Source organism: Ovis aries, chromosome 4 (genome assembly GCF_016772045.2).
Source record: "Ovis aries strain OAR_USU_Benz2616 breed Rambouillet chromosome 4, ARS-UI_Ramb_v3.0, whole genome shotgun sequence".
Classification (NCBI taxonomy): domain Eukaryota; kingdom Metazoa; phylum Chordata; class Mammalia; order Artiodactyla; family Bovidae; genus Ovis; species Ovis aries.
Genome location: NC_056057.1, coordinates 29,684,555 through 29,700,186, shown reverse-complemented (window position 1 = coordinate 29,700,186; position 15,632 = coordinate 29,684,555). Strand labels below are relative to the sequence as shown.

At 40.0% G+C, this 15,632-nt stretch overlaps 1 protein-coding gene across 3 annotated transcripts in view; it reads left to right on the top strand.

Annotated features, from left to right (window-relative positions):
• The window catches only part of TMEM196 (transmembrane protein 196), a 349,550-nt gene that overhangs the window by 35,164 nt on the left and 298,754 nt on the right, over nucleotides 1–15,632 (top strand). The window contains exon 1 of one of the 3 annotated variants that reach the window (XM_060414956.1): nucleotides 3,216–3,330. The exons of the other annotated variants lie outside the window; for them this stretch is intronic. The gene's annotated coding sequence lies outside the window, so the exon portion shown is untranslated. Of the gene's footprint in view, nucleotides 1–3,215; nucleotides 3,331–15,632 lie in introns of those variants that run through there. 3 annotated transcript variants of the gene reach the window in all.

Sequence of the window (15,632 nt, the reverse complement as noted above, 5' to 3'; positions counted from 1 at the left end):
TGAAGTAGATAACATTTTCCTATTTTATATATGAGAACTCTGGGATACATAGAGGCTAAGTAATTGCCCAAGGTCACACAGCTACTCAGTGGCAGAACGATACTAAAAGATCAGTGTCTTCTGCTCTAGGGATTAGAGCAGAAGATCTCAAAACTATTAGATCTCAAAAACTATGCTTTACTGTCTCAAGTAGTAGAACTGAAATTTCGGAATCTGTCTATAGTTTTTTCCCTCTCTGGGATTTTAATTTATGTGGAGATCAATCAAGACACACATCATACAAAAATAATGGTAGATAGAGGTCAATCTGTGACAATTCAGCTTGGCAGGCAAAAGCTTTCTCCATGTTGTGAAGAATCATGAGGCCATGTCTGGACTAGTAGAAACTAGCACCGTGGTCAACTAGTGACATCTGCCAGAGATGGGAGAGAAAAAGGGTTGGGGTGTCATGAATTACTATTCCTAAAGTAGAAAAGAAGGAAAGCTGCCAACTGTATAGATCATGGTGATTAAATGAGTAGCTTTTTTTTTTTCTAATTGAAAAGTTTTCCCAAATTAAAATTGTTTTGAGTTCCATGGCAGCAAGGCAGGGGTGATGGAGGGTTTATTTTCTTACATGATAGGTCATCTACTTTACTGAATAGAAGAGTGAAGTCTCTCAGTCGTGTCTGACTCTTTGCAACCCGTGAACTGTAGCCCACCAGGCCCCTCCGTTCATGGGATTCTCCAGGCAAGAATACTGGAGTGGGTTGCCATTTCCTTCTCCAGGGGATCTTCCTGACCCAGGGATCAAACCCAGGTCTCCCACATTGTGGGCAGATGCTTTAACCTCTGCGCCACCAGGGAACTTCAGATCCAAGTACTAACATCAAAGATTTCAGGGGAGGAAAGGATGCCAGGTTGAAAGAAGAAGGGGGAGGAGGTGGGAGAGGGGTGGCTAAAGGGGTGGCCTTACAGATGTCTCCTGCCACCTACAGATATCCAGGTGTTATGGGACATTTCCCTGGGCCTCCAGAGAAGGGAGGACTGGAACTCGGCCCTACCAGAAATCAGACCAGACCAGAACCAGAATTCGAGTTCTCTGCCAAGAGGAGGTGATCAGTCTCCAATCCTCAGCTCAGGCTGAGGGCCCTTCGACCAGATTCCTGCGTCCAGGACCAGGGGACTAGAAAAACGGGGAAAGATAGGAAGGGTTAAGGAGAGGAAAGAGAGAGTTAAGGGGAGAGAGGTCAATAAAGTCTCTTGTTCCTTATCAGTTGGGGCAATCTGGCCAGTTGTCCACGTCAGGAGGAGACCAGGGACCAAAGGGTCCCAGTTGCGGCCACTGGGTCTGGTCCATTGGCAGGCAGGCTGGCCCCTGAGTACCCCAAGTGGTCAGGATGTCAGTCTCAGTGAAGAAGAGTCCCATCAGAGTTGCTGTTTGTTGCCGGAAGGGGGACCCCTTCCAGGGCCCGAAACTGGGCTCTTGTCTAACACTCGGAAATGAATTGTCCAAGGAGACACATGTGCTGACAAAGCAAGAGATTTTATTGGGAAAGGGCACCCGGGTGGAGAGCAATAGGGTAAGGGAACCCAAGCCTGTGCAAATTTGTACTTTAGTCAGTAAAATGTTAATTTAAACATGCTTTTGAGACGTGGCCACATGGAAGTAGCTTTCTAATCTTCCAACCTGAGATTCTAGGTCATATTGTTAAACTGAGCTGAGCGTTTATGGCCTGCGCACATAAGCTAGTGTGCATGTGTGCTAAGTCACTTCAGTCGTGTCCAACTCTTTGTGACCCTACAGACTGTAGCCTGCCAGGCTCCTCTGTCCATGGGGTTCTCCAGGCAAGAATACTGGAGTGGGTTGTCATGCCCTCCTCCAGGGGGATCTTCCTGACCCAGACTTTCTAACTTTGATTTGTCTATGCTAATTACTTGCATCACAGGGGGCATATGTCAGGCCTTTTGTTAGGGCCCAGTAATCCTCCCTGGTAACAATCCTTTGACTCCCTTAGCTATGCTTTCAGGACTCCATCCTTTGTGTTCTTCCTTTTCTGTAAGAAACGGTACATGTTTGTGCTAGACTAGGGTAGCTCACTCTTACTTTACAAGATTGGGTTCTCCAAGACGTGTTTTAATTTTGAACTCTGACTCTTAGTTGCACCCACAGTGCTTCTAGTGATGTCATTTTTTGTAGACTTTGAGTTTCTTATGAATCTCATTGAGGATAAATCTGTAAGAAAAGTTGTTCTCCGAGAGAATCCTCTCTACCTTAGGTGAGAAACAAGGTATCATGGGACAACATCCTTGAGGTTTTAGAAGTTGTTCTCAGTCGTTGAGAAGGTCTATAAGGCACCCTTGTTATTCCTGAAGTCTCAACAGGGAGTCTTAAAGTCACACATTAGGTAAGAGCTTTATCCTGAAGCCAGGTTTTCCTGGCAGAACTCTTGCTTTGTTCTTGCTCTGAGGCCATTTCTTTGAGTCTTTTGCTGTCTGGAGAGAAAGTTATTTATTTATGAACACAGCAAGTATTGAATACTTTATATTTTTTTCTAAATTATGATAGAAAATTAGATGATTGTGATTGATTTCCCTAAAACTGGATCCAGATTCAAAGGTGAAGTAACTTATGGTTAAGGCTCATCAGCTGCTGGCACCACTGGGCTATAGGAAAGTAGAAGAAGAAAGAAACCTGGTACCTGCTGTGTCAAACAATGTTATGTAAATAAAAACAGAAGGTTTACTTACTCCAGCTCTTGAAAAATTAAATTTGTGAAAAGTCTTTGCACTTAGTAGAACATCTAGAGTTTAGGAATGTAAAACTGAAGAGATAGCATTAAAATTACATGGAAAAATATTTTTTACTTACTTCCCAGGAACATCGGGACTGAAACGAATGATTATGAAGTGCTTTGAAAACATAACTGCATTGTATAACATCAGCCTTGGGGCTAACCTCTAGTAGGGTTCACAGCAAATCAATTAGTCCTAGATCATCCTGGCAGCACTGTCAAGTATCATTAGTGCTGGAAGCCACAGACAGCCACCGAGGACCTGCCCATGATTACTTCCTGAAAGTCTTAGTTTTCAGTCCGTGGAGTGGAGATGCCCTGACGGCACATTATAACACAAGTAATTATTCATCAAAACTTGTCTTGCTGCAAGCAATTTATTCCTCTCACCACAGATGTCCCCTGTTCTGACCCAAAGCAGCATGAATGTGGGCTAAAAATAGCAGCTCCACAATGCAGCAGGCAGCCACGGTTAGACTGCATTTAAATGGTCCTTATGCCCTTGGATTCAGAGCACTTTCCTCGCAAGGATTAACCCTAGAAGAAATCCTGGAAGGTAAAGATTATCTTATCCGCTCTTGTGCTTTAGTCCTTGTAATGATAAAGCATGTTTCTTTTTGCAGATGAACTCTGCTTTGCCTGGCAATTCATCCTTTCTCTCTGTTTTACACATTTACCACTTTTTGTTTGCTTCTTTTGATGTGGTTGGAATTGGGAAATGGGAAGATCAGTTCTGTACCTGTCACTCTACTCTCCGATCACACTACATGCTCAAAAAACATTCATTAACAGCTATTATGTGTAAGTACATGCTAGGCACTGTGGAGGATAAACATACAACCCTTATTCTCCTACACATCAGCTTCAGGAAAATTAAATCGTTAAAGTAACAAGCAGAGAAGCATTTAATTCTCATCTAAGGTTTGGCTAATAGAATTTTTAATGTTCCTGAGCTCCTCACCCTGTTTGGTGTAACAATTTTCTAATGTGTCAGTCGGGCTTCCCTGTGGCTCAAGGGTAAAGAATCTGCCTGTCAGTGTAGGAGATGCGGGTTTGACCCCTGGGTCAGGAAGTTCCCCTAGAGAAGGAAATGGCAACCCACTCCAGTATTCTTGTCTAGAAAATCCCACTGATACAGGATCCTGGTGGACTAAAGCACATGGGGTTGCAAAAGAGTAGCACTTGACTTTGTGAGTAACCAACGAGAAGGAATGTGAAGGTCTATGAGAGAATCCTCATTTAAGGATGCCATCAACACCCAAGTGAAATCCTGTGAAAAACATCTTGTACCATCTTCTGCTGACGTGTCTTTGTTCTGTTGATACAGAGAGCTGACTCAAAATCCCCCACACAATTCCTCTGAAATGCCTGGATTTCCTCATGCTAAAAGGACTGCTGGGCATTGCAGGGTTTCTAAGATGCTTAGATTAATTAAGCTTAACTCTAATCCTCAAAAAGGAGCATGATGGACAAATGTGTTCTCTAACCCCAAGGAATTCATAATCTTATAATGTGTATTGGATATGGTTATAAATAACAGCATTTCATGTAATTATTCTGATTTTTAGAGGTTTAAGACTAGACACTTAAGTCATTCAGTCTCCTTAATGAGTGTATGTGATGGTAATTGTTCTTTTTTTCCCTAGCTTTATTGTGATATAATTGACACGTTCAGTTCAGTTCAGTCACTCAGTCGTGTCTGACCCCTTGTGACCCCATGGACTGCAGCACACCAGGCCTCCCTGTCCATCACCAACTCCCGGAGTTTACTCAAACTCATGTCCGTTGAGTCGGTGATGCCATCCAACCATCTCATCCTCTGTTGTCCTCTTTTCCTCCCACCTTCAATCTTTCCCAGCATCAGAGTATTTTCGAATGAGTCAGTTCTTCGCTTCAGGTGGCCAAAGTGTTGGAGTTTCAGCTTCAACACCAGTCCTTCCAATGATATTCAGGACTGATTTCCTTTAGGATGGACATGTAAAATCATGCAAGTTTAAGGCGTACAATGTAATTTGATACGTATATTGAGAAATGATTGCCACAGTAAGATTAATTAAGACAGTCTTTGCATATTATTCATTTCATTGTTTTTATTTTTAAGGCAAGAACATTTACATCTCATAATTCTATTGCCAAATTTTTGGTGGGTTGATGAAAAATGAAATGCACCCTAAGTTCCAGTCAAGACTTGTAATGGAATATGATCTGTACCTCTGGTCCTTGCTTAGGCCACTCTTCTTAATATTAATCGTTAACACTTTTGAACGTTTACTATGTAGCAGGCACTGTTTTACATATGTTTAGTCATTTTTTAAAGACACAACAACCATATTTTTATCATCTCCTTTTGAAAGACACCCTTGGTGAGCGTGGGTAGTCCCTGAAATCAGGAGAAGCTTCTCAATTTCCAGTAATGCTGTGTTTTGAAATGGATGTTAGTGGCACACATGTGTTCACTTTCTTAAATTAGTTTAGCTGACAGAAATGATGTGTATACTTTTCAGCATTCAAGATCACACAGAAAAAAAAAGCAGAGGCAGAATTCAAACCCAGATGTTCTGATTTGACAACACACATTTTAACTATAGTAGTAAACAACCACAGTTGGTTTTGCATTTCTAGAACTGCGGTGTATATTCATTGAAATACTAGTGTTTTGGAATGCTGTCTGCAAAAGGAAGCTCTGTGAATATCTAAGTTTGAGAAATACTGCATATTCCTGTATGGAATTCATGGCACATTTTAACATGGTAAAAGTTTATATATAAATATTGCATGGAAGAAAAGTTTAATTTTGTATAGCAAAACTTTCCTAATCATTTTTGCCTATGAAACACCTTTCATCACATAGTGCTTTCTTTGTTTGTTTTTTTTTTAATAGAAATTTATTCATTTTAATTGGAGGCTAGTTCCTTTACAATATTGTATTGGTTTTGCCATATATCTGTACACATAGTGCTTTAATATACTGCTGAAAAAGACTTTTGAAAAATTCACTTTGAGAATTAATATCTTGAGATAAGGAATTAAAAGTTTGTCTCTGAAAAAGACTCAGTGATAAAATGAGGAAGATTTTTTTACTTCAGGAATTTGAGAGATGGTTCATTGGAAGGACTGAGGCTGAGGCTGAAACTCCAATACTCTGGCCACCTGATGAGAAGAGCTGACTCATTGGAAAAGACTCTGATGCTGGGAAAGATCGAAGACAAGGGGAGAAGGGGACAACAGAGGATGAGATGGTTGGATGGTCACCGACTCAATAGACATGAATTTGGGTGAACTCCGGGAGTTGGTGATGGACAGGGAGGCCTGGCATGCTGCCAGTCCATGGGGTTGCAAAGAGTCAGACACGACTGAGCAACTGAACTGAACTGAATTTGAGAGAAGTTTCTGTGTTACGTTTCAGTAAAGCATGATTTAGATATTACATGACTGGGCTTTTTAATTCTCCCTCTGTTCCTGTCTGTAATTCATCTTGCATTTTTTAGTTTTCTTGGTTTGTTTCAGGTTGATCCTATCTACATGGAGAAGGCAGAACTTTATATATTTACTTTAATGTAAAATGCTTAAGGAAGAAAAACATACATTTAGGAAAGTATACATATCATGTGTGTCAGCTGAATGAATTTCAGAAGGTGAACACGTGTGTGCCATCAGCATCCAGATCGAAACACAGAGCATCGCTGGGAGCCCAGAGGCTCTCCGACTCCTGGTGACTGCCCGTTCACGAAGGGTAACTGCTACCCTGTCTTCCCTCTACACAGGTTGGGTTTTTGTTTACAGCTTTATTGAGGTAAAATTGACATCTATTAAACTGTACATATTTAAATGATTTTTATGAATGCTAGCATATGTATCACACAGAAGATAGTGAATATATCCACCATCCTCCTAGTTTTCCTTCTGACCTTTGTAATTCCCCATCCTCAAGCAACCACTGGTCTGCTTTCTGTCACTTTGGATGAGTTTGCATCTTCTAGAATTTTACAATAATGGAATGTTGCATGTGTACCCTATTTATCCCAAGACAAAGGGGCTCTTGCTTATTTCACTCAGCAAAACTATTTTCAGATTCTCTCACTTTGTGCATTAGCAGTCCCTTTTTATTGTCCAGTATTTCGTTGAAAGGATATATTGCGATTTGCTGATCTAGTCACCTGTTGGCGGCCATTTAGATTATTCTGGGGCATTATAAATAAGGTTTCTCTGTATGTTTGTCTACAAGTCTTTATGCTTAGGTTTTCATATCCTCTCATGAATACCTAAGAGGGATATGGCCGGGTCAAATGGTGAGCATATGTTTACATTTTTCAGAAACTGCCAAACTGTTTTCAAAAGTGAACATACTAGTATGTATTCCCACCAGTAGTATATAGAGTTCCAGTGTTCCATATCCTAACACTTGATATGGGTAATTTGTAGTTTCAGCCATTCTAGTGAGTGTGTCGTGATAGTATTGAGGTTTTAATTTGCGTTTTCTTAACAGCCTCCTTTCATGTGCTTATATGCCATCTGTACGTCTTCTTTAGTGAAATGTTCATTCCAATGTTCTTTCCTTTTTTTTAATTGGGTTGTTCATTGTCTTATTGTTGATACTGGAAAATTCTCTATTTTGCATACAAGCTCTTAGTTGGAGATCAGCTTTGGTAATGTTTCCTTCCAATCTGTGACTTGCCCTTTCATTCCAGTAACAATATCGTTTGAAGGGCAAATGCTTTTACTTTCTTTTAGTTACCGTTAGGGTCTATGATAAAATTGATAATTCTTTGTTTATTGTAAGTCAGTGTCAGGTTTTTCTGGTTTTTTTTTTTTTTTTGTATGAAGTTATCCAATTGCACCACCACCATTTTTTGAAAAGACTTTGCTCCCATTAAATTGCCTTGATCTCGTTGTCAAAGTCTAATGGGGAAACAGTGGAAACAGTGTCAGACTTTATTTTGGAGGGCTCCAAAATCACTGCAGATGGTGATTGCAGCCATGAAATTAAAAGACACTTACTTCTTGGAAGGAAAGTTATGACCAACCTAGATAGCATATTCAAAAGCGGAGACATTACTTTGTCAACAAAGGTCCATCTAGTCAAGGCTATGGTTTTCCCTGTGGTCATGTATGGATGTGAGAGTGGGACTGTGAAGAAGGCTGAGTGCCGAAGAATTGATGCTTTTGAGCTGTGGTGTTGGAGAAGACTCTTGAGAGTCCCTGGACTGCAAGGAGATCCAACCTGTTCATTCTGAAGGAGATCAGCCCTGGGATTTCTTTGGAAGGAATGATGCTAAAGCTGAAACTCCAGTACTTTGGCCACCTCATGCGAAGAGTTGACTCATTGGAAAAGACTCTGATGCTGGGAGGGATTGGGGGCAGGAGGAGAAGGGGACGACAGAGGATGAGGTGGCTGGATGGCATCACTGACTCGATGGACGTGAGTTTGGGTAAATTCCAGGAGTTGGTGATGGACAGGGAGGCCTGGCCTGCTGCGATTCACGGGGTTGCAAAGAGTCTGACACGACTGAGCGACTGAACTGAATGACAGTATATGGTGTTGATTTATTTCTGGACTTTCTATTCTGTTTCATTATCTATTTATCTATATGCTAAAACAACATTATCTTATTTACTTTTCCTTTCCAACAATTTTTGAAATCAGAAGTTATACTTCCTTGAGAGTACAGTTCCAACATTCAAGGCCACACAGGAAAACAAGGAGAAGATGATGGTATAATTTTTCAGCATACATTTTACCTGTATGCTTTAAAAAAAATTGCTTTTCTTGTGGCTCAGGTCGTAAAGAATCTACCTGCAATGCACGAAACCTGGGTTTAATCCCTGGGTTGGGAAGGTCCCCTGGAGAAGGGAAAGGCTGCCCACTCCAGTATTCTGGCCTGGAGAACTCCATGGACTGTATTGTCTATGGGGTAGCAAAGAGTCAGACACTACTGTGCGACTTTCACTTTCACTTTTACAAAATCGTTATGACTGTTTCACATCCTTTCCATTTTCTTTGATTTTAGTTCCAGCTTGTCAGTTTCTTTCCTTTTTTTTAAAATTTCTTCTGGGATTTTAATTGGGATTGTATTGAATCTGTAGGTCAATTTTGGAGAGAACACATAAAAATAGAGTCTTTTGATCCAAGTGTTTTTCCATTAATTGAAATCTTTAATTTATTGCAGCAAATTTATGTAGTGTTCTGTGTTTAGGTCTGATACATCTTTCATCAAATATATTCCTACATATTTTATATTTTGATGCTACTGTAAGTGGTACTTTTAAATTCAAGTTCCTATTCATTGCTTGTATAACATAAATTAGTGTTGCCAGTTTGACAAGGCATACTATTTTCTGAAACATTAGAGAACTCATTACTAGTATCTGGGCTGTCATTTGTAATACAATATTTTTAAAATATATGTTGCAAAGGAAAAATATAAAAGCTCACTCTAAGACAATCCATGAATCATTGTTCTATTCACTCATTCATATTTTACCCATTTATTTTTCCCATTGGAAGTTTATGAAGGAAAAGCTTTAAATACTCTTAAATATTTTAAGAAAACTGAAGCTCAGAGGTGAAGAGATTTCCTGTGAAAATAAAGAGAGCTTCAAGAAAAAACCATGCATTGGCTTTGGACCAGAGCTTGTTATTGATGACAAATAACTCAAGCCACTCTATTGATACCCTGAGTTACAGCATTACATGAGTCTGCTACTTGAATGAAAACCTTTCCAGTTGGAATTGTAAACCTCTTACAATTTTAACATTTTTGTCTATCCTAGGAAGTCCTACTATTAATATTTTTAGCAATATTAAATGCTTTCTGAGATCCCCTTCCCCCAACACACACATGGGACAGGCTGCTGTGGACTAAATTTTGTCCACATTTGGAAATTGAAGTTTTAAGCCCTGACATAGTTGTTATGATGAAGTACTTTTGGGTGTAATTAAGGTTAAATGAGATCCTAAGGATGGGGCCCTAATTCAGTTGAACTGATGGCCTTATAGGAAAATGAAGAGAGAGAGATCTCTTGCTCTCTCTCTGCAAGTACAGACACTGAGGAAAGGCTATGTAAGCACACAGCAGGTGGTTGTCTGTGAGCCCAGAAGAGGGCTCTCACTGACATAGATCACGCTGCCATCCTGTTCTTGGACTTCCAGCCTCCAAAGCTGTGAACATAAATTTCTGTTCTTTAAGCTACCTAGCCTGTGGTATTTTGTCATGGCAGCTCCAGTGGAAGAATGCACAAGCCAAATCTTACCACATTCCCTATAGCTCTCCTTGTTACATGGTTGTTTAATTGGCTGCATGCAGTGGCTATGCTGATTATGCTGGCAGATTTAGAATTCATTTACAGGTAGCCCATTCTGATGATCCTGGTGTTTTCCCATTGATCTACTGCTGGTGTAGTGTTACCACAGGACCATCAAACTGCAATACATTTAGCAGTTTATTAAATGACATCTCTTCCCAGAGTGTGAAAATATGCTAACCCTCTTAGAACAAGACATTAAAAAAATAAATTTTATAAGAGTTTAGATTTCTAGAATAGGTAGCAAGGTAATACAGGGAGTTCTCAAATGCTTAGTACTATTTCCTCTGTTAAGATCTTAACATTAGTACAATAAATCTGTCACACCTAATAAACTAATATTGATACATTATTATTAACTAAGCCCATACTTCATCCTGATATCTTTACTTTTCACCTAACATTCTATTTGTGTCCCAGGATCCTATCCAGGAAAACAGAATGTGCCATTCAGTTGGCATGTTTCCTTAGGTGGTGGTTCTTGGCTGTGACAGTTTCTCAGACTTGCTTTGTTTGTGATGACCTTGACTGTTTTGAGGAGTATGGGAAATGCATTTTGTAGAATGTGCCTTAACTGGGATTGTTTTTCTTATCATGAGATCAAGATCATGGGTTTCGGGGAGGAGAGCATCAGAGGTAAAGAACCATTCTCCTTCCATCGTATCCAAGGTAAATGCTATCAGTCCTTATCACCTGTGTTTGTCAGCGCTCTCCAATGTGAAGTTACTCTTTTCCTTTCTGTTAGCCTTCACATGGACATCACTAATACAACCTACACTTATGAGTGTGAAGTTATGTTCCATCTCTCTGAAGGGGCAATGTACATAAATTATTTGGAGTACTTCTATATGTGAGATTGCCTTTTTCCCCTATTTATTTATTCAGTCATTTGTATCAGTATGGATTCTTGTCTATTTACTTTCTAAATTGGGTTATAATACAATACTAGTCAACTGTTTCTTTTTTGTTTATTGAGGTATAGTTGATGTATATAATATGTTTCAGATATACATCATACTCATTCCTAATTTTTAAAAGTTATATTCCATTTATAGTGTTATAAAATATTGGCTACAGTCCCTGTGTATACAGTATATCCTTGTAGCTTATTTAGTACTACGAGAAGTATTATAATTCATACTTCTTAACCACATACCCCTATCCTGCCCCTCCCCCTCTCCCTCTCCTCACTGGTAAGCACTGGTTTCTTTTCTGTGATTCCTGTTTTTCCCCATCTTTGCTTTTTATTTTTTAAATTATAGAAGCATGATAACACATTTATAGGAGACTTGGAAAATACAGAATAAAGTTACATATGCTGCTGCTAAGTTGCTTCAGTCATGTCTGACTCTGTGTGACCCCATAGACAGCAGCCCGCCAGGCTCCCCTGTCCCTGGGATTCTCCAGGCAAGAACACTGGAGTGGTTTGCCATTTCCTTCTCCAATGCATGAAAGTGAAGTCGCTCAGTCGTGTCTGACTCTTAGTGACTCTATGGACTGCAGCCTTCCAGGCTCCTCCATCCATGGGATTTTCAAGGCAAGAGTACTGGAGTGGGCTGCCATTTCCTTCTCCAAACGTTACATATAGTTCCACTATATATTACAGTTACCTTTTAAGTAGATAAATTTTTAGTTGGAGTGTCGATCTCAAAGTCTCAAAAATAAATGAATGAATACAGAAAAGTAGAGGAATAGTAGACCTGAAAAGTACCGTTCAGTTCAGTCGCTCAGTCGTGTCCGACTCTTTGCGACCCCATGAATTGCAGCATGCCAGACCTCCCTGTCCATCACCATCTCCCGGAGTTCCCTCAAACTCATGTGCATTGAGTCAGTGATGCCACTCACCCATCTCATTCTCTGTTGTCCCTTCTCCTGCCCCCAATCCCTCCCAGCATCGGGGTCTTTTCCAATGAGTCAGATCTTCACATGAGGTGGCCAAAGTATTGGAGTTTCAGTCTCAGCATCAGTCCTTCCAAAGAACACCCAGGACTGATCTCCTTCAGAATGGACTGGTTGGATCTCCTCACAGTCCAAGGGACTCTCAAGAGTCTTCTCCAACACCACAGTTCAAAAGCATCAATTCTTTGGCGCTCAGCTTTCTTCACAGTCCCACTCTCACATCCATACATGACCACTGGAAAACCATAGCCTTGACTAGATGGACCTTTGGTGGCAAAGTAATGTCTCTGTCTTTTCAATATGCTATGTAGGTTGGTCATAACTTTTCTTCCAAGGAGTAAGTGTCTTTTAATTTCATGGCTGCAATCACCATCTGCAGTGATTTTGGAGCCCAAAACAATAAAGTCTGACACTGTTTTCTACTGTTTCCCCATCTATTTCCCATGAAGTGATGAGACCAGATACCATGATCTTCACTTTCTGAATGTTGAGCTTTAAGCCAACTTTTTCACTCTCCTCTTTCACTTTTATCAAGAGGTTTTTTCGTTCCTCTTCACTTTCTGCCATAAGGGTGGTGTTATTGATATTTCTCCTGGCAGTCTTGATTCCAGCTTGTGCTTCATCCAGCCCAGTGTTTCTCATGATGTACTCTGCATAGAAGTTAAATAAGCAGGGTGACAATATGCAGCCTTGACGTACTCCTTTTCCTATTTGGAACCAGTCTGTTGTTCCATGTCCAGTTCTAACTGTTGCTTCCTGACCTGCATATAGGTTTCTCAAGAGGTGGTCAGGTGGTCTGGTATTCCCATCTCTTTTAGAATTTTCCACAGTTGATTGTGATCCACACAGTCAAAGGCTTTGGCATAGTCAATAAAGCAGAAGTAGATGTTTTTCTGGAACTCTCTCACTTTTTCGAGATCCAATGGATGTTGGCAGTTTGATTTCTGGTTCCTCTGCCTTTTCTAAAACCAGCTTGAACATCTGGAAGTTCACAGTTCACATTTTACTGAAGCCTGGCTTTGAGAATTTTGAGCATTACTTTACTAGCGTGTGAGATGAGTGCAATTGTCTGATAGTTTGAGCATTATTTGGCATTGCCTTTCTTTGATCTCTGGTACCTCTATCTTTTCTTAATCCAGCTTGAACATCTGGAAGTTTTGGGTTCATGCATTGTTGAAGCCTAGCTTGAAGTATTTTGAGCATTACTTTGCCAGCGTGTAAAATGCCTACAACTGTGCAATAGTTTGAACATTCTTTGGCATTGCCTTTCTTTGGGATTGGAATGAAAATTGACCTTTTCCAGTCCTGTGGCCACTGTTGACTTTTCCAAATTTTCTGGCATGTTGAGTGCAACACTTTAACAGCATCATCTTTTAGGATTTCAAATAGCTCAACAGGCATCCCATTACCTCCACCAACTTTGTTTGTAGTAATGTTTCCTTAGGCTCACTTGGCTTTTCATGTTCCTTTGGCTCTAGGTCAGTGAGCACACCATATGGTTATCTGGGTCATTAAGACCTTTTTTGTACAGTTCTTCTGTGTATTCTTGCCACCTCTTCTTAATGTCTTCTGCTTCTGTTAGGTCCATACCATTTCTGTCCTTTATGTGCCCATATTTGCATGAAATGTTTCCTCGGTATCTCTAATTTTCTTGAAGAGATCTCTAGTCTTTACTATCCTATTGTTTTCCTCTGTTTCTTTGTGTTATTCACTTAAGATTAATTTCTTATCTCTCCTTGCTGTTCTTTAAAACTCTGCATTCAGATGGGTATATCTGTCCTTTTTGCCTTTGCCCTTCACTTCTCTTCTTTTCTCAGCTATTTGTAAGGCCTCCTCAGATAATCATTTTGCTTTTTTTGCATTTCTTTTTCTTGGGGATGGTCTTGATCACCACCTCCTATACAATGTTAGGAACCTCTGTCCATAGTTTTTCAGGTACTCTATCAGCTCTAATCCTTTGAATCTATTTTTCATTCTATCAGACTAAGTCTGATAGAGTGCCTGCAGAACAAATAGATTGAAGAGATTCGAATTTCCAGTACTAGGTTTAATAAAACGTGGCAAAGAGTGGACATCCTTGTCTTTTTCTTTGTATTTCAGCTTTTCATTATTGAGTATGAAACTGTGGGGACCATCATATAAGGCCTTTATTATGTTGATATATGTTCCCTCTATACCCACTTCCTTGACATGTTTATCATAAGTGGATACTGAATTCTTTGAAAAGCTTTTTCTGCATCTATTGAGATGATCATATGATTTTATTTAATTTGTTAATGTGATATTTCACATTGATTTGTGGATATTGAAAAATCTTTGCATCCTTGGGATAAACGCCACTTGACTGTGATGTGTGAGCCTTTAAATATATTGCTGAATTTGATTGGCTACTATTTTGTTGAGGACTTTTGCATCTATCTGCATCAGTGATACTGACCTGTACTTTTTTGTTTTTGTGATATCTTTGGTTTTAGTATCAGGGTGATGCTGGCCTCGTAGGATGATTTCAGAAGGCTTCCCTCCTCTGTAACTTTTTGGAATAGTTTTGAGAAGATAGATGTTAACTCTTATGTAAATGTTTGGTAAAATTTATGTGCTATCTGGTCCTGGATTTCTGCTTGCTGAGAATTTTTAAATTACGGATTCTATTTTATTACTGATAATTGAGCTGTTCATATTTACTAATTCTGTCTGGTTCAGTCTTCAGTTCAGTTGAGTTGCTCTGTCGTGTCTGACTCTATGTGACCACATAAACTGCAGCATGCCAGGCCAGCCTGTCCATCTCCAACTCCCAGAGTTCACTCAAACCCATATCCATTGAGTTGGTGATGCCATCCAACCATCTCATCTTCTGTCGTCCCCTTCTCTTCCTGCCATCAATCTTTCTCAGCATCAGGGTCTTTTCCAATGAGTCAGTTCTTCCCAACAGGCGGCCAAAGGATTGGAGTTTCAGCTTAAGCAGCAGTCCTTCCAATGAATATTCAGGACTGATTTCCTTTAGGATGGACTAGTTGGATCTCCTTGCTGTCCAAGGGACTCTCAAGAGTTTTCTGCAACACCACAATTCAAAAGCATCAGTTCTTAGGCACTCAGCTTTCTTTATAGTCCAACTCTCACATCAGTACATGACTATTGGAAAAACCAAAGCTTTGACTAGATGGACCTTTGTTGGCAAAGTAATGTCTCTGCTTTTTAATATGCTGTCTAGGTTGGTCAAAACTTTTCTTCCAAGGAGAAAGCATCTTTTAATTTCATGGCTGCAAGCACCATCTGCAGTAATTTTGAAGCCCAAAAAGTAGTCTGTCACTGTTTCTGTTGTTTCCCCATCTATTTGCCATGAAGTGATGGGACCAGATGCCATGATCTTAGTTTTCTGAATGTTGAGTTTTAAGCCAACTTTTTCACTCTCTTCTTTCACTTTCAACAAGAGGCTGTTTAGTTCTTTTTTGCTTTCTGCCATAAGGATGCTGTCATCTGCATATCTGAGGTTATTGATATTTCTCCTGGCAATCTTGATTCCAGCTTGTGTTTCTTCCAGCCCAGCGTTTCTCATGATGTACTCTGCATAGAAGTTAAATAAGCAGGTTGACAATATTTCCTATTTGGAACCAGTCTGTTGTTCCATGTCCAGTTCTAACTGTTACTTCCTGACCTGCA